Here is a 19,248-nt window from a genome sequence, read left to right as displayed (position 1 = left end):
ATTAAAATGAAGAGTTAACACTTTGTGTCATAAATTGAATCTTTTTCTTAGTTTTTTCATATGTCTTTTGACTTGATGATTTTTTAAACCAGAAATTTACTTTTAGGTAGTCAAGTTAATAAATTTCTTTAAAGATTTTATTATTTATTTGAGAGAGCGAGCAAGCAAGCATGAGCGGCAGAGGGATAGGGACAGGGAGAAGCAGGTTCCCTACTGAGTGGGGAGCCCAGTGCAGGGTTCAATCCCAGGACCTTGAGATCATGACCTGAGCCGAAGGCCAGACACTTAACCGACTGAGCTACATGCATGCCCCAAGTTTATACATTTTTAATGTTATAGTTTTAGGATTTTGAAATTTAAAAGAACCCTTCCAAATCTGAGGCTATCAAATAATTTCTCCATTTTTGATTTAACACTTATAGGGTTTTATTTATATCTTTGATCTATTTGGAATTTATGCTAGTGGATGGTGTGAGGTATAGCTCCAAATCTATTGTTTTCCAGAGAGTTACCTAGCTTTCCCAAACCAATTTATCAAATATCTATATTTTAGCTTTGATCCGAGAGTCTATCTATATCATATATTAAATTATTATGTGTATTTTAGTCTACTTCTGTATTTTCTCTTCTGTTCCATTTGTCTGCCTTAGCATTTATACACTAATATCATATTATTGAGGTCCTATGAAATGTTTTTATGATGGGTAGAGATGGTCTTCCCTACTTTGCCTCCTTTTCTAAATTTTCCTGGTTGTTCTTTTTTATATTTCCATATGAGCTTCATAGTGACCTTGTTTTATTCCTATCCACATCACCACAATTTAAAAAGTAAATAAAATCTGCAATTCATATTGCTATCACATTGAATTTATGAATAAACTTAGAAAGAATTTACATCTTTTGCAAATTGAGTCTTCGCACCCAAGAATAAGGGTTGTTTTTCCAATTGTGTCTTTTGTGTACTTTAAACATTTTTTTTTATTATTTTTTTAATTTATTTATGATAGGCACACAGTGAGAGAGAGAGAGGCAGAGACACAGGCAGAGGGAGAAGCAGGCTCCATGCACCGGGAGCCCGATGTGGGATTCGATCCCGGGTCTCCAGGATCGCGCCCTGGGTCAAAGGCAGGCGCCAAACCGCTGCGCCACCCAGGGATCCCTCTTTTGTGTACTTTAAAAGTGATTTAAATTATTCTTCACCATAAGTTTTTGGTATTTCTTGATAAATATAGTACTATGCATATTTAGTATTATTGTCACTAACATAAAGTGGGTCCTTTCCTTCATTATAAACTCTATCTAGTTGTTATTTAAGCAAAAAAAAATTGTATGATAAGGCCTTATGACTTTCTGCAGATGGAAATTTCAGAGATCTTGCAGGAGCTTGACTATAATCCAGTGATACTTCAATGAACAAATTCCCAATAATGACGTTTCATTTGAATATAACATACTATGCTAAAACCATTTTTCTGGCAATATAGCAGTCCACAGATCAAGCCTTAAAAATGCCTATGCCCTTTGATTTTTGTATACCTATAGGCTAAAGAATAGATATGACAATGCGAATAGTGGCTGGCTCAAGGTAGAAGGATTTATGGAAGGGTTTATATTTCCTTGTTTTCTGTTTCTTTGAATGTTCCTGATTTTTAAATATCAAACATGCATTACTTTTATAACACGAATGTTATTTTTCTTTTTCTTTTATTTAATTTATTTATTCATGATAAACACAGAGAGAGGCAGAGACATAGGCAGAGGTAGAAGCAGGCTCCACACAGGAAGCCTGATGCGGGACTCGATCCTGGGACTTGGGGATCACACCCTGAGCCAAAGGCAGATGCTCAACTGCTGAGCCACCTAGGCGTCCCACAAATGTTATTTTGCAATAAAAATTCATGTTTGTAAATCAGAGAATATATGCACAAATTCACAGCCACATGTCACCAAAATCCCCTCCTCCACAGCTTGGGTGTGCTGCCATACAGTGCACACAGGTAGTTCTGAATAGGAAAGAGAGGAGGTTTAAAAAAAGAAAGAAAGAAAGAAAGAAAGAAAGAAAGAAAGAAAGAAAGAAAGAAAGAAAGAAAGAAGAGAGGTTTGGGGATTGAGCTGGATTTAAGATCTAATCTCAGTTCTGCCACCTGCTACCTTAGTGTCCCTGGACAGGTTACTTAACCTCTTTGGACCCTGACATTCCCATCTGTAATATAGAGGTTGTTAAGTTTTTGAAAATATGACAAAATACATAGCACACAGCAAGAATTTCGGTAAAGGGTAGTTGCTTCAGTGATTTAGCAGGCTCAGGAAACCCCTGGGTAACACTGCAAAACATGAGCACATTTTCTCCTCCCTTTTTTCTCTCTTGGTGATGCACTTACCTCCTTCTCAATAACTCCCAATATTCAATATATACATTTCTGCTCATTTCTTCTCCTTCCCTTGTTAAAAACCCTTCCTGCTGTCAAAACAGGAAATTACTTACAACTTTTTTCTTTTCCTTAAAGAAGGATCATATTATAATTAAATGAGGGTTAGTGGCAGAATGATAATAGCAAATGCATGTAGCATTTACTATGTGCCAGGCTCTCCTCTGAGTGTTCCTCACAGATTACCTCATTGTGATCATGTTTATAACTCTAAGAGATACATGTAGTTTTATGATCCCTGTTGTAGAGATGAGGAAGCTGAGGCACAAAGGCTGTCATGGAGATTTTTACAGGTTGACTCCTCCCCTGTGCCACACAAGCCCTCATAAGCCTTGGATGTGTCCTTATGGAAGGTAATTTGGTTTGTTTATGTGTGTTTGCTTCACCCTCTGATACTTCTTTTCCTACCGCTGGCATTTCTGACCTGTAAAGCCTTGGTATGCCTGCAATCCGTTCCCTTCCCATGTAAAGATGAGTCCCTTCTGGCATCATCCATGCTGGCATTTTCTACCATCTGGTACATGCCGACCACCTTCTTGCTTGCACAGATGTGCCAGTGCCTTAGCCTTTCCCTTCAGCACTTCCTGACAGGCCCGCCCCACCTTCACCCTCTGTTTCTGGATGATCCACATCACCATGCTCAACACAGGTAATCTTTGGAAATGACTATTTAGCACAGTAGGTCCTTTTCTCCCTATCTGATCTTCCCACTTAGAGTGGGGGCAGTCTTTTTTATATCCTTAATCTTGCTTCTTTCTGGCCTCTGAAACCTTGATATTTGGCCTCTGCAATCAGCTCCCAGCTGTGCTGAAACATCACTTAAATTGTTCTGACATATTGATTGCTTTTCTTCTTATTTAGGGGTCCGACACTGTATTTTTGTTTAGGCTCAATAGCACATTTGGAGAACATAGACCGAAATGAGCCTAAATTATGGGCATTTAAAAATAAGAATGTGCCTCTTAAAGCATTCCTATTATTCTACTGTAAATTTTAAACGTAAGTATAGTCTAATATCGTATTTATTTATTTTTAAATGTTCTGACAGCCCACGCTGGGTTCAGAAACTTTACCATTGGGATGCCTGGGTGGCTCAGCGGTTGAGCGTCTGCCTGCAGCTCAGGGCGTGATCCCACAGTCCCGGGATCGAGTCCCACGTCGGGCTCCCTGAGTGGAGCCTGCTTCTCCCTCTGCCTATGTCTCTGCCTGCCTCTCTGTGTCTCTCATGAATGAATAAATAAAGTCTTTAAAAAAAAAGAAACTTTACCATTCTTGGGACAAGTAATGCAGAAGGCATGAAGATGTATTAAACAGTATCTGTGAAAACTATAATTCATATCAAAGTAAAATAAGTAATTTTATTTTTAAATTTTAAATAATATGTAAGTAACTCAATACCAAGTAATACTGTGTTAAGTGTTCTGGAAAATATAAAATATTGGTCTTGGGTGGTAAAAGGTGCAAAATCACCCTCTGCTGAAATTCCTGTAGCTGAGAATACTTTTTTTTATTCTTCATAAACAATAAAAATATTTATTTGAGAATGCTGTTTGCAAGCAGCCAATTAATCAAAAGTTGTAAATAGTGACACCTGGGTGGTGTCCTCTGTGTCCTCAACCACCTCCGTGGTTGAGAGTCTGCCTTTGGCTCAGGTTGCGATCCTGGGGTCCTGGGATTGAGTTCCTCATCGGGCTCCCCATGCGGAGCCTGCTTCTCCCTCTGCCTATGTTTCTGTCTCTCTCTGTTTGTCTCTCATGAATAAATAAATAAAATCTTTTTTAAAAAAAATCCCATTTGACAGACATTCTACAGAATATCTGACCAGTCCTCCTCAAAACTATCAAGGTCATCAAAAACAAGGAAAGTCTGAGAAATTGTCATAGCCAAGAGAAGTTTAAGGAGACATAATAATTAAATGTAATGTAGTGTCCTGGATGAACCTTGGAACAGAAAAAGGAAACTGGTGAAAAGGTAAAATAATCTGAATTGAGTATAGACTTTTGTTAATGATACTGTTATCAGTGTTGATTCATTAATGGTGACAAACACATCATATTAATGTTAGATATTATTAGTAATAGGGAAACTGGGTTAGAGGGGTATGGGAACTGTCTGGACTCTTTGCAATATTTCTGTAAGTCTAAAACCATTCCAAAATAAAAAGTTTATTTTTCTAAAAAAAATGTATGCTAATCCCATCTATTCCCAGAGCATTTATTTCTTAGAAGAAAGGAAGGAAAGAAGGATAGATGAGCTGGAAAGATTTCATGATCTTGAGTAAGTACTAATTGCTATAATGCTAAGCATCTTAGACATACTTATCTATGGATTATGGATTAAAATTACACTGCTTTATTTTCCTAGCAAGTACAGTGTTACTAATAAGGTTCACAGAGTTTGTGTTGTTCTCTTAGGAAGTAAAAGGAACACAGAGCTCATTAACTAGTTGGATCTTTTAAACATAGAGCTCAGAGGAGGTAAATGTGGGAGAGCAGTAGGGATTTGGGGAGGCGTTTACAATTTACAGCTCAATGAGATGCAAAAATATTCATTGTTAATAGCTTCTGCTGGGAGTTCAGCAACCCCAAAAAGAAAAGAAGTATTGACTTGTTGGTCCATGGAGGCCACCTGCCTGCTTCTTAATTGTTTTGAAGGGCCAGTAAATGCCCTATGAATCCATCTTGGCACCTGAATGATGATATCTTGGGTGAGCTACATTAAATAGAACAGGAAAGTGGTCAGCTTCATGTGTGGTTTTTTAAAAAATTACATATGATGGGTAAATGAAATAAAAGGGAGTCTGGGTGAAAGAAGAAAATTGAAGACTATTTTTTAAGAGATTTTATTTATTTATTTAGGAGAGACACACAGAGAGAGGGTAGAGACATAGGCAGAGGGAGAAGCAGGCTCCCTGCGGGGAGCCTGATGCAGAACTTGATCCCAGGACCTTGGGATCATGACCTGGGCCAAAGGCATCAGATGCTCAACCACTGAGCCATCCAGGCGCCCCTAAAGACTGTATTATAACAGACTTTAGTCAACATAAAGTTCCTATAAGACTAGGTCTTCAAAACTCAATTTAGTTCTTGCCTCCCACCACTTTCCTTCTCTTACCTTTTCCCATCCTGACCTCCACCACCAGCAGCACAAATGTTCTAATCTAGAAGCTTCCTTAATGTGGTGCAAAGTCATGAAGTAATTATGCAGTCCTGGAACCTTGCTTTTTCACTGCCCTGTTGCTAAACAATGCTCTTGTCCCCCACAAAGGCCACTAGGATTTTTCTGAAGCTTTTCTCATTAAATAACTGGGTTCATGAGTTTGGGCAGGAAAACCACAGTGCATTTCTCATCACATCATATTAAGAGTCCATACTATCAACGTTGATCACTGTTGATGTTAATCTTGATCATGTGGCTGAGGTAGTGTTTGTCATGTTTCTTCACTGTAAAGCTACTCTTTCTATTTTTTAAGATTTTATTTATTTATTCATGAGACACACACACACACACACACACACACACACACAGAGAGAGAGAGAGAGAGAGAGACACAGAGACACAGGCAGAGGGAGAAGCAGGCTCCATGCAGGGAGCCCAATGTGGGACTCAATTCCAGGACTCCAGGATCACAACCTGAGCCGAAGGCAAGTGCTAAACCGCTGAGCCACCCAGGGATCTCCAAGATACTCTTTTATTCTCTCTCCACACTGTACTCTTAAGAATCTGCCAATTGGGGCAGCCTGGGTGGCTCAGCGATTTAGCGCCGCCTTTGGCCCGGGATGTGATCCTGGAGTCCCGGGATTGAGTCCCACATCAGGCTCCCTGCATGGAGCCTGCTCCTCTCTCTCTCTCTCTGTCTCTCATGAATAAATAAATAAAATCTTAAAAAAAAAAAAAAGAATCTGCCATTTTTCCAAGGGGGCTTGATTTCTTTTGTTGGAGAACAGTATTAGAAATTGAGATCTGGGTACTAGGTATACTCATTACTCTTGGGCTGCCCTTGCTTCCAGGCCATCTCAGTTCACAGAGCAAGATGTTATATGTGTGTATATAAACCCATGTATGTACACATATCTACGAACATTTCTCTATGTAATTATCTATATCTATATTGAGGTGATCATGAGTTTATACTGGTATCTCCAACATTAATTCATTACCACATGGACCATTCTAGCCTCTTCCCTTTAATTATCTGTAACCACTTACTCCTACAGTGAGAAGCTTGGCTCTCACCATCCACCATCCATTTACTTAGTGGCTTAATTCCGGTATATACGTATGTATAGTGGTTTCAGAATTATTACCCCATAAACCCCTGGGAGGGGAAAACTTTATCAACTAGAGTAATGCTTATGCACAGTTTCTTTTGCCTTTAGCCTTAGGGACTCCTCTTATTTCCAAAATTACTTAGGACAGCATCTTATTCCCCCACTCCCTTTAGTGAGATTGTGTCATACATTTGTAATACAGTTCCATTGTTTTGTCATATTATGCATTCCACTCTGGAATCCCCTAACTTTCTAAGCGATTTTTGAAAATTTGTCTACACTCTTTATATTGTAAAGTTCTGTGGGGTTGATGACTTATATTCACCATTATTGTATCACACAGAATAGACTTACTGACCTAAATAATATGCTGTGCTTCACCTATACAATCCTCTCCCCTACACCCTATAACTTTAGCAACCATTGATCTGTTTACTGTCTTTATAGCTTTTCCTTTTCCAAAATATCATATAATTGGAATCCTACAATACGTGGGCTTTTCAGACTGGCTTCTTTTACTTAACAATTAGCATTTAAGATTTATCCATGAATTTTTGCGACTTGATAATTCATTTTATCACTGAATAATATTTCATTATATAAATCTGCTACAGTTTTGTTTATGCATTCGCCTATTGAAACACAGTTGCTCCAGTTTTGGTGATTATGAAATAGAGATGCTATAAGCATTCACTTGCAAGTTTTTTTGTAACGCAAATTTGCAAATTTGTTGGGTAAATACCTAGTACTAATCATATGGTAATACTAGATTTAGTTTTGTAAAAAACTGCCAAACTGCCTTCCAAAGAGACTGTATCATTTTGCCTTCCCACCAGCAATGAGTGAAAGTTCCTGCTGCTTTTGCAACCTGACCATCAACTGGTATTGTCAGGGTTTTTTTGATTTGAGCTTTTCTAATAGATATGCAGTAGTATCCCATTATTGTTTAATTTGCAATTTCTTGATGGCAAATGATGTTGGGCATCCTTTCATATGCTTATTTACTGCATGTATATGCTTCTGGATGAAGTGTCTGTTCAGATCTTCTGCCCATTTGTTAATGGGTTGTTTCTTCCCATATTGTTAAATTTTAAGAGTTCTTTGTATATTTTGGATATACCTTCTTTATCAGATATGTGCTTTGCAAATATTTTCCCCAGTCTGTAGCTTACCTTTTCATTCTTTTAGCATTGTTATTTGCAGAACATAAAATTTTAATTTTAACAAAGTCCAACTAAGCAATTTTTCTTTATTGTTGTATTTAAAAATTCATCAACAAATCTGAGATTATAATAAACTTTCTTCTTAAAGTTTTACTAATTTAAGTAATAACCACACCCAACATGGGGCTCAAACTCACTACCACAAGATCAATTGTCACAGGCTCTTCTGACTGAGCCAGCCATGCACCCCTCTCCTATGCTTTCTTCAAGAAATTTTATAACTTGGGACGCCTGGGTGGCTCAGTGGTTGAGCATCTGCCTTCAGCTCAGGCTGTGATCCCAGAGTCCTGGGGTAGAGTCCCACATTGGACTCCTTGCATGGAGCCTGCTTCTCCTGTCTCTGCCTCTCTCTATGCCTCTCTGTGTCTCTCATGAATAAATAAATAAAATCTTTTTAAAAAATAAATTTTATAACTTTGTATATTAGATTGGAATCTCTGATCCATTTTGAATTATTGTTTGTGTAAAATCTATACCTATGCTCTTTTTTTCACATGTGGATGTCCACTTATTTAGCACCATTTATTAAAAAAGACTATTCTTTCTTCTTTGAATTGTCTTTGTTCCTTTGTCAAAGAGGAGTTGTCTATTTTTGCATGGATCTATTTCTAGGCTTTCTATTCTGTTACATTTATCTATGTGTCTACTCTTTTGCCAATATCATTCTGTCTTAATTACTATCGACTTAATAATAAGTCTTAAGTAGGGTACTGTGAGTTCTCCAACTTTGTTCTTCTTCAGTATTATGTTGGCTATTCTTGGTCCTTTGTCTTCCCATATAAGCTTTAGAATTAGTTTGTTGATATCCACAAAACAGCTTGCTGGGGTTTTGATTAGGACTGTGTTGAATCTATAGATCTAGTTGGGAAAAAGTCACATCTTAATAATTGAGTCTTCCAATCCATGAACACAAGTGATTTCTCCATTTATTTAGATCTTCATTGATTGTTTCATCAATGTTTTGTAGTTATTTGCACACAGGTCCTGTAATACTGTATTATATTTATCGTTAAGTGTTTAATTTTTAAGTGCTATTATAAATGGTATTTTTTTACATTTCAAATTCTATCAGTTCATTGCTGACATATAAGGAAAGAAATTAACTTTTGTATATTGCATCTCTGTTATACTTATTTATTAATTCCAGGAGATTTTTGTTGATTCTTTGAGATTTTCTGCATATCCGATCATGTCATCTGTGAATAGAGAAGTTTATTTCTTCCTTTTTAGTCTGTGTATCTTTTATTTCCTTTCTCACCTGATTGAATTAATTAGAACTATATTGCAGAGGAAAGGTGAGAGAAGACACCCTTGCCTTGTTCCCAATATTAGGAGAAAATGCCCAGTTTCTCATTAACAAGTATGGTGTTAGCAGTCAGTTTTTTTTTTTTTTTTAGCAGTCAGCTTTTTGTAGATGTTCTTTATCTAATTAAGGATATTTCCTCTATTCCTAGTTTGCTGTACATTTTTTTTCATGAATTAGTATTGGATTTTGTCAACTGCTTTTTCTACATCAAGCATATGATCATATGCTTTTTCTTCTTTACACTGTTGATGTAGATTAGATTAATTGTGTTTTGAATGTTAAACCAGTCTTGCATACCTGTTATAAATCTCACTTGATTGTGGCATACAATTCTTTATATATATAGTTGGATTTCATTTAATATTTTGTTGAGGACATTTATTTCTATGTTCATGAGAAATACTGGTCTGTAATTTTTCTTGTAATGTCTTTATCTGGCTTTGATATTAGGATAATACTGGTCTCATAGAATATGCTAAAAATGTTTCCTCTTCTATTTTTAGGAAGGGGTTGTAGAGAACTGGCATCATTTCTTCCTTAAATGTTTGGTAGAATTCACTGGTAAAACCATCTGGGCCCAGAGATTTCTTTTTTGGAAGGTTATTAATTAAATATTTTGTGTAGTCACATTTATTTTATTTTATTTATTTATTTATTTATTTATTTATGATAGTCACAGAGAGAGAGAGAGAGAGAGGCAGAGACACAGGCAGAGGGAGAAGCAGGCTCCATGCACCGGGAGCCCGACGTGGGATTTGATCCTGGGTCGTCAGGATCGCGCCCCGGGGCCAAAGGCAGGCGCCAAACCGCTGCGCCACCCAGGGATCCCTGTAGTCACATTTTAGAAAGTAAAAAGAAACAGGGGAATTTAACTTGAGTAATGTATTTATTCAACCTACTTATTATTGTCATTTCAGCATATAGTTAATATGAAAATATTACTGAGTAATTTTATATTCTTTTTCTTGTGCTAGGTTTTTGAAATGTGGTGCATTTGAACCTACCACATATCAAGTACTCAATAGCCTACCATATTGGACAATGTACATCTGAGGTCGAAACCAAAATTGTGGTTACTATTTAATTTTAATAATATATATTTTACCTTTTCTCAGGATATTAATGATGGAATATAGATTTATTATTTTTAAGGAAACAATCTGGTACTTTCCCTTAAAAGAGAATCATATATATCACTATCAGAAAAGAAGTCTTGGCAATGAAAAATTAATATGTGTAATATTATTTCTCATGTAGTAAATTCAAATTAATTTCATGGAATGTCACAAAATTTTTAAGAGGCAAATAAACCAAGCTGCTAGTGTTAACTGAAAAATTACCCTTTTCTGTGACAGTGTCTGTAACAGTTTTAAATTGAGTCAGTATGCTCTGAGAACTATAAAACCAAAGCTGTCCACTAGCAAAGTAACTTGACCTTGTTTGCACTAAGCCATTTGCTGTTAGCATGAATTTACAATGTGGACTAATCATCAAATACGGCAGGGTGATTGGCCCTGTTGAATAGACATATATCCCTGTCTGATATTAGCTGAATGAGACTTCTGCTCCTTCATTATATCAGCAGCTTTCTCTTTCCGGACCTGTCTCTATCGTTCCTCAGAAAGTCCAAGCATAATGAGGCTGATAGAAAGTAGACCAGCAGTTCCAAAGTACTGCTTTGGATTCAGTCAAGAATGCAAAAGATGCAGGCAGGAAGAGCAGGAATCTGTTATTTCTGGCTCAGAGGTCCAACAGCTAACAGGTGTCTTAGCCTCCACGAAGTTCCCTAAATCTTGGCAACATCCAGCCAAATCAGGAATGGGTTCTTTGACCAAGACTTAGATGAGGAGAGCACATTACAAGTAGTTAATAAATAACAGTTGGATGGATGAATGAGTCAATGAACAAATGCATGCATGAATGAATGAATAAAAATAAACTTCTATCTTCTTGGGCTATTTGCAGTCCTCCTGCCTGCCTGAAGGAGAGGCTCTGGGCCAAATTCTGAATCAAAAGTCTTTGTCTTTAATTTTGTCTCATCTCCTTTTCTTGGTATCATTATGTCCTCATAAATTCTAGCCTATATCCCATTCCCATATTATTTCCTAATCCTTTGTGATAGGATTATTATCCCCATTAGGCAAATGGAAAAACAGAGGCTCAGAGAGAGATAAGTAGGAGCTCTGAAAGCTAATCTTGGCTCTGTCTTTATGCAGCAGGATGATCTTTATTTTTTATTTTTTATTTTTATTTTCCAGCAGGATGATCTTGAACATCTCTCTTCAATCTTGGGACTCAGATTAATGCCTCCTATTCCTACACACCTTGGATGACTGCCACTCACCAGCTGTGTGAGTTTGGACAAATTACTTACCTTCTATTAGCCTCAGTTGCCTTATCAGTAGAGTCTGAGTAAATATCAATGGCTTGATTTACCTGATGGGTTCATTTACCTGACTGGCTGTTATAAAAAAATGTAAATAGATAAAATAAGGCTCATAAACCACTTAGCACAATGCCTAGCATGCAACAGATATTCAATAAACATTAACCATTACCATTTTTACCTCCCATCTGTCAAATCGTTGAGCTATCTATGCTTAAAAATAATACTGAAATAGTAAATAACATTTATTGAACCAGCAAATGTGCAAATCTATGTATATATGTTATCTCACCTAATTCTTGCATAATAACACCCTCATTTTACAGGTGAAGAGACTAAAGCACAAACTGTGTAAGTGACCCACTTGAGGTCACAATTGCTAAATGGTAAAGTTAGGATTTGAGCTGTATCTAATTTCAAAGCAGGTACTCTTTTTGTTATATTATAAGAACTCTTCTAGCTCCAAAAGTCTATAACTTGCAACTATTCTTTGAATTATAAAACTTTGGTGATGCACAAAAAATTCATCAAAGGCCGACCTGTGTGTGGTGGTATCTAGGTGCCATGAAGGGTACGAGATGAATAGGACATAGTCCTTAGCCTCTTGTATCATTTCATCTTGGCCAATTTTCCTTCGTCTCTTTTCTAATGCGATTCTAGAATTCAATAGTCATTTCTCCGTCTCTGTCATCTTTATAAACTGTTATTTAGAAAATGTGTTTCTAAAGAACTGCATTTGCTAAATTAACAGTGCTAACCGAGGCTGATTATCTCAGCACAGTAAATTGTCAGCATCTATGCTACGGCTTTTTAATTAGCTTGAAATGATCATTACTAAGTGACCCTTTTTGTAACACAATAACAAATCATTTCAAAAGCATTTGCTGACAACCTACAGTAAGTTAAATGGTGTCCAAAAAAACCCACAAAACACCCCCAAAAGCCCACCCATGTTTGAGGATTTTTTTTTGAAGAAAGATTAAGACTTATAGGGGTTTCTCCCACTCTCCCATCTGTAAAAAGGTCTGTTCTATGGAACGCCTGCTGTGATACAGTGCGCTTGATAGATAAGCCAACATGAAGTATAGGGTGTGAGGTATGAGGCTTCTTTTTATTCTAAACCGATTGACAGATCACCACCATCGGCTTACCGCTTGGTGAAAACAATCTGAATAACTAAGCTAACTGATCCACAGGAATCCAGTACTTTTTGTTTAGATAGAACAAAATCTTAAAATGTCACTTCTTACACCAGTATAAACTTATGGCAATTTTTTTCTCCACACCCCTAAAATAAAGAGACATTAGCATAATAAAAAATAACTGGGCAATTTCTATTGAAAATGGAATTTCTCATTTTCTCAAAAATTATTCTCATTTTTCATGCTACTGTTTTTTTGTGTGGCTTTTGGAATCAGAAAATGAAAGGCTAAATCCCATTGCTTTCACACTGATCAGGAAAGGGAGATGTGGACAGCAGGCTTTAACTAGAAACCACACCTGTCCACTTTCCTGCTCAGAGTAACTCCAAAATTTATATTTGAAGTCAGAGCAGAAGTTTTATTAACAGAAAAGTGTTTTTCCATTTCAGAGTCTTCAAAAATGAAGTCTTTCTAACTTTACCAAGACCCTTGCTCTTTATCTTTTTTTTCAAAATTTTTTTAGATTTTACTTATTTATTCATGACAGACAGACAGAGAGAGAGGCAGAAACACAGGCAGAGGGAGAAACAGGCTCCATGCAGGGAGTTCAACATGGGACTCGATCCCAGGTCTCCAGAGTCAGGCCCTTGGGCTAAAGGCGGCACTAAACCGCTGAGCCACCCGGGCTGCCTGACCCTTGCTCTTTATCTAACCTCTCCATTATTACTTAAGATTTCTCCCTCTACCTGCTGTCAGGTTATTTGGAGCAAGGCATTGTCCTTAACAGAAGAGCACTAAATTATTCAGAGACCAGCTAGGAGATGGACGACTGAAAGTTTGGGTCATGGATGAAATTCTGCTCAAACCACTTGTTGATAATAAATAAACAACCTTTACTAATAAATGAGGACTCACAAACAGTAATAAATGTTTATTCTGAGATTATAAAGGAACTTCAGAAGCAGGCTCCATGCAGGGAGCCTGTTGTGGGACTCGATCCCAAGACCCCAGGATCATGCCCTGAGCCAAAGGCAGTTGCTCAACGACTGAGCCACTCCAGCGTCCCGGAATCACATGTGATCTTGCAAAGTTGGGGTGATTGAGCTGAGTTGGAGGGAATGAAATGCAACAAGAATAAATGTGAAGTTCTCCACTCTGAATAACTCCATTGGGCAGGCTTTGGGTAGAGAAGTCATGGATTTGTAGAAACATGTGTAGCCAAAGATGTAGGGGTTAAACCTAAGTAGAAAACCTAGAGTCTTTTGGTTAGCTTCTGAGTGTTGTCCTGCATGGAATTTAGATCAGAAAAAGGGTGAAGGGAGAACCTGATATGTATCCAGAAGGAGATTAAGAAGAGGCAAGGGAAAGAAATAGGGAAAATGAAAGGAAAGGAAGAAGAATATGGGCAAAGGGGAAAACTGGGAAAAGGAACAACAGTACCATAGCAGAAGATCTGTCATAGGAAACAAAGGATCAGAATTATAGCCACAGAAACCACCTCAGAATTCAAATCTCCTCTTAATTCTTCTTCTTTTCTAACAAATTTTATTATTTCCCCTTCTAACAAATTCTATTTTTTTAAAGATATTATTTATTTATTCATAGAGATGCAGAGAGAGAGAGAGAGAGAGGCAGAGACACAGGCAGAGGGAGAAGCAGGTTCCATGCAGAGAGCCTGATGTGGGACTCGATCCAGGGTCTCCAGGATCACGCTGCAGGCAGCGCTAAACCGCTATGCCACCGGGGCTGCCCACAAATTCTATTTTTTATAAATTTATTTTTTATTGGTGTTCAATTTGCCAACATATAGAATAACACCCAGTGCTCATCCCATCAAGTGCCCCCCTCAGTGCCCATCACCCAGTCACCCCCACCCCCTGCCCACCTCCCCTTCCACCACCCCTAGTTCGTTTCCCAGAGTTAGGAGTCTTTATGTTCTGTCTCCCTTTCTGATATTTCCCACTCATTTTTTCTCCTTTCCCCTTTATTACCTTTCACTATTTTTTATATTCCCCAAATGAATGAGACCATATAATGTTTGTCCTTCTCCGATTGACTTATTTCACTCAGCATAATACCCTCCAGTTCCATCCATGTCATAACAAATTCTATTTCTAAAAAATTCTATTATTCTAACAAATTCTATGATTCCTCTTTTCTAACAAATTCTACCTCTCTCTATCCTACCCATGTCAAGACCCTGGAACACTATTCATTTTGGGCAGTTTAGGTAGCTGTAATAAGAAGTGAATAAAGGATAAATCCTTTGGTTGAGGAAGACGGACTCTAGTGACATATGGATTCTGGCTTATAATATTTTCCTAAAGGAAAAAAAGACATAAAATTTTAATTTTCAAGTACAACCACTGTATCAGCACAGTAGATATGACTAGATCTGACTTTTCTTTTATGGACCTCAAAACAAAGTATTTATACCAATAGGCAAAGAGATCTCAATATAGGCCATAACCTATGTCTCAGTGGTTCCTAAACAAGTGTTTACCCAATGCACCGATAAAAATAATGTCAAAATACAAGCGTTTACAACACTGAACCAAAAGATGAACTTTAACTTCTTGACTTTCTTTTTGACCTGTAATTTTTAAAACTGCTAGAAACATACTTATCTCATTTTTTTTTTCAATTCATGAGAGACATAGAGAGGGACACAGAGACATAGGCAGAGGGAGAGGGAGAAGCAGACTCCTTGTGGGGAGACTGATGCAGGACACTATCCCAGGACCCTGGGATCACGACCTGAGTCAAAGGCAGATGCTCAACTGCTGAGCCACCAGGTGCACCTAAACACACTTATCTGATACTTCAATAATATTGGGGTTTGAATTTTAATTGCATAACTTTGATATCATTTTGAATTCTTAAGACTTTTAAGAATGGGTGTTAGTGGTATGGGGTAACAGATATTGAAACAACGCCTCACCTTTGGGTTGCATTTTTAACTTTTCAAAACACTTCCTTATCTCCATCATTAGATTCTTTAAAAATCCTTGGAAACCCATAGGAAGGAGACCAGACTCTGAAAGGATGAAATAGGGGCACTGAAAAAGTCAAGTGGCTCAGCTTTGCAATATCAGGTGACTGTCGGCAGACTTGGAGCTCAAGTCCCTTGTGATCATTCCACTATATTTCTTAAAGTGTGGTCCTTAGAATGTTATTGTATAAGATTTTCTACAGGAAAGGGAACCAGAGTCAAAGAAATGTAGAACGTGCTGCATTATGGAAATGTTTTAGAGGTTCATAAGACACATTTTCATATTAAAGATTCTAAGGGTGCTCTAGTAAGAACCATGTTTAATATACTGGAAAAAAATCACCGTAGATTTATGCTGCTTCCACAGTGGGCTACGTCTGAATTCTTACCTTCTATTCAAAGTGATACCAGGATAAGGCAGGACAAGTTGAAAATCAAAGAGTTTACTCCAATCTGGACATCAGGAAGCATCTGTATTTCATTTCTTCTGCCTGAAGTGAGATTTCGTTTTGTGGATCTCATTAAATTATGTGGTTCAAATCACTCATGGCAAATGCTTAGAGACTGTTTTAGCACGTTTTAATATGTCAGATTGTACTCGGCTTTAGGCCAAGGACAGGGCAATTTTTCTGTGTTTTCAGAGAGCTTGCTCGATTGCAGAGATTTGAGGCTTATTGCTTTTATGCAATGTTAAATTGGGATTCAGCGATTGGAAGTGTTGGTGGGAAAATACTGCCTGTTCCATAAGGCAGGCTTGGTGCTTTTTGAAGGACAGGCCGTACCTTTTTAGTTCTCTGTTTTGTTTTGGACTTCATTTTTCCCACAAATATTGTTGGATACAAGAAAGAGAATTTCTGCTTTTCTTGGGCATATGATATCCTTATGTATTAAGAGGGCTTAAAAAAGAGCAAGATTGCTATCCATTACTTTTTGGATGGGACCAGGACTCTCGGAGAGCTATCTTTAGTTAATAATATCACCAGAAGTTTTTTATTTCAAACCATTTTTCCGTAAAAATAGGAGACTCTTCTAACCAGGGAAAGGCACTGAGGCTTTTCAAAATCATCCTATTGATCCAGCGGCTTTTGTTCTTTAAGAGTAATGATGGCTTGTTTCTGGACGTCTCCCATGAAGAGCAAGGGGGATGGATATCCAGGGCAAGCCATAGATGTAGGGTTCAGAACCCTGTGGCCTCCACTTTTAGATTGCAAATTTCTGGCCAAGCATTCTCTCCATTCCAGGGAGCGTTAGCGACATTCCCAGGGCAGAGCAGCAGTTCACCATCTCCTACACTAGCAGCTGGGGGCTCTGAGTTGGGGAGAAGCAATATGCATTAGCAGAGAAGAAAAGCGTATTACCAGCATGGCTAGGCTTCTACAATATGCAGAAACCTCACACGTCTGCTTCCCCAGGGACTCAGCAAGACTTTTTCTTCCCCGTGCTCAATAAACCAACCTGCTGAATGTGGGGAAGTTACTTCCATCAGAAAACCTCAGCCCTTAATTTGGCTCTTTTATTTTCCTTCCAGAGTTAGAGAAATATTTCCAAAACCTGAAGTGGTTCTGATTAGTGGTGAAGTCAAAAAGCCTTCAGCTCCAATTAAAATGTGCTTTAAGTCATTTGGTGTGGTAATGGCTGCAGTATAAAAACAAGTTAAATTTATTTTTGATCATGGGCTTGGCTCTTGAATTATTCTATTCACTAGCAAATCCTGGCACAGCTTTCTGGGCTGCCTGTGGAGGAGGTGTTCACAGGCTTTCCAATTAACACCCTATTAAGCTGCACACCTGTGGTTGAATTGCCCTCAGATCACAATATTGAAGCTTTGAATCCCATGACACCTATATTATTGTCCTGAAAAGAAAGCTTAAAATGATATAAAATGATTCTTGTTGTCTCTGCAATGGCAATTTGTTTCTTTGGTGCTCTTGTGGAGCAGTTTAAGGGTGGAGGTATATGTGGGAGAGTCATTGTGAATACTTTTATTAACACCTTTATTGAGGTATACTTTACATACCATAAAATTCACCCATTTTAAATGTACAATTCAATGATTGTTAGTATGGTTCCAGAGCTGTGTAACCATCACCACAGTCCAATTTTGGAACATTTCCATCACCCTTAAAAGAAAGCAGGACCCATTAGCCATCACTCCCGTTTCCCATTACTGGCCTTAGGCAACCCCCAATCCCCTTTCTGTATCTTTAGAGTTGCCTTTTCTGGACATTTCATATAAATGGAATAATGAAGTATGTGGCATGTTGCATCTAGTTTCTTTCACTTGGCATGTTTTTAAGGTTCATCCGTGTTGTGGCATGTACCTCATTCCTTCTTATTGCCCGATAGCACCCCATTGTATGGATACACCGCAATTTTGTTTACCCATCTATCAGTTTACAGACATCGGGGCTGTTTCCACATTTTGGCTATTATGGCTAATGCTGATATGAACATTAACATGCAAGACAGTGTGTGAACATAGCAGTTTTTTAAAAACATTTGTTTATTTATTTTAGAGAGAGGGAGAGAGTAGGGTGACAGAGGAGAGAGAGGGAGAGAGAATCTCAAGCAGACTCTGCACTAAGTGCAGAGCCCGATGTGAGGCTTGATCTCAGGATGATCCTGAGATCATGACCTGAGCTGAAACCAAGAGCTGGACACTCAACCAACTGAGCCACCCAATTTATATTATTTATATTATATTATTTATATTTATATTAATTTATATTAAACACAGTGAAGGCAGATTAAAGCTCAGCTTAGTAGACTCTCGTCTTCAGCCAGAAAGTTATTAGTGAGGATGTGGTAGGGGTGGGGGAGGTGCAGGGGGTGCTGTGACATTTACAGAGTGAATGGCAGTTACACAAAACTGCTGATAGTCAGAATGCCAGTTAATCTAAAAATTTGTATAATTTCTCAAAGATTTAATGAAAGTTTTGAGGTTGTCTCTTTTCCATGCCCAGTGGCAACAATCTCAGCTTCTTCCAGTTGTTGTAAAGAACATCAAGTGTTATAGTACTTGCTGGCCTGGGTTTAGAAGACGGATCTGGGACTTAAGAATTCTGTCTGCCTTTCTACAACCCTTTCTGCTGCCCTGGAAGAATCTTGTCACCACACTCCTCAGTTTCCTCATCTTCAAAATGGGGATAAATGATGCCCATATAGATCCCAAGGTGGTGATGAGGTTAAATATTTTTCAGGCATTTAAAAGCACCTCAAATGAAAGGTAATACACTATGTAAGCATAAAGAATTTTTGTTGGCAAAGATGAAAAGAAGGTTTAGTCAGCCTTTTGTTCTTTCTGGAAAACTTAAAAAATAGATAAAACCACAAGGTTTAATTTTGTACATTTGAGCGGGCAAGAATGTGATATTCATTTCCTCCAAGGCCAAAAATGTTCATGGTTCCAGTAATGTTAAGCCCTTCATTGGAGGAACAGTTTTTCTGAGTTCCCCAAAGCTCTGCTAACTATATTCTAAAATAAAACTCTTTTACCTTC

At 37.9% G+C, this 19,248-nt stretch overlaps 1 long non-coding RNA gene across 1 annotated transcript in view; it reads left to right on the top strand.

Moving 5' to 3' along the window:
• LOC144309187 (uncharacterized) overlaps positions 1-19,248 on the top strand; it is a 310,376-nt gene that overhangs the window by 151,042 nt on the left and 140,086 nt on the right. Inside the window, exon 2 of the long non-coding RNA XR_013375273.1 lies at positions 11,488-11,580. This is a non-coding gene — a long non-coding RNA (uncharacterized LOC144309187). The remainder of the gene's footprint in view (positions 1-11,487; positions 11,581-19,248) is intronic.

Source organism: Canis aureus, chromosome X, assembly GCF_053574225.1.
Source record: "Canis aureus isolate CA01 chromosome X, VMU_Caureus_v.1.0, whole genome shotgun sequence".
Classification (NCBI taxonomy): Eukaryota; Metazoa; Chordata; class Mammalia; order Carnivora; family Canidae; genus Canis; species Canis aureus.
Note: the sequence above shows the minus strand (reverse complement) of the source record. Positions and strands in the feature narration are given on the sequence as shown.